The sequence below is a fragment of the Triticum aestivum genome, unplaced genomic scaffold (assembly GCF_018294505.1).
Source record: "Triticum aestivum cultivar Chinese Spring unplaced genomic scaffold, IWGSC CS RefSeq v2.1 scaffold50532, whole genome shotgun sequence".
In the NCBI taxonomy this organism is placed as follows: Eukaryota; Viridiplantae; Streptophyta; class Magnoliopsida; order Poales; family Poaceae; genus Triticum; species Triticum aestivum.
Window position 1 is genome coordinate 1 of NW_025310370.1, and position 632 is coordinate 632.

A 632-nucleotide genomic window follows, 5' to 3' on the forward strand; every position below is an offset into this window, starting at 1 on the left:
TGCACGCTTGCCGCGCCACAACGCCGACGCTGGGCCCGTGAATCGTGAGCACCCAGCTATGACTTACCGCACTCGTGCAAAATAATAAAACACGGTAAATATATTACTTACACGTGCGTTTTGTTTTGCAAGCGGCGCGAAAAAAATTAAAAAGGGAATGCAACACGAGGACTTCCCAGGAGGTCACCCATCCTAGTACTACTCTCGCCCAAGCACGCTTAACTTCGGAGTTCTGATGGGATCCGGTGCTTTAGTGCTGGTATGATCGCATCCGACATGTTACCCCGGTCTTCGTCCCTTATCCTTGCCCCACCCAGCTCCACTACAAAGACGGTTGCACATTGCTTTGGCCGCTCCCTCTCAACTACGGAGACGAGTTTAACGCGGTTTCCACCCCTCCCTCTCAACCGCACCAGTGCACGCTTGCCGCGCCACAACGCCGACGTTGGGCCCGTGAATCGTGAGCACCCAGCTATGACTTACCGCACTCGTGCAAAATAATAAAACACGGTAAATATATTACTTACACGTGCGTTTTGTTTTGCAAGCGGCGCGAAAAAAATTAAAAAGGGAATGCAACACGAGGACTTCCCAGGAGGTCACCCATCCTAGTACTACTCTCGCCCAAGCAC

The 632-nt window shown here is 51.9% G+C and overlaps 1 non-coding gene across 1 annotated transcript; it reads right to left on the reverse strand.

Moving 5' to 3' along the window:
- Nucleotides 1–154: 154 nt before the first annotated feature.
- LOC123179661 (5S ribosomal RNA) lies at nucleotides 155–273 on the reverse strand. Its single transcript, XR_006490533.1, has one exon. It is a non-coding gene; the product is annotated as a 5S ribosomal RNA (ribosomal RNA).
- Nucleotides 274–632: the final 359 nt, after the last annotated feature.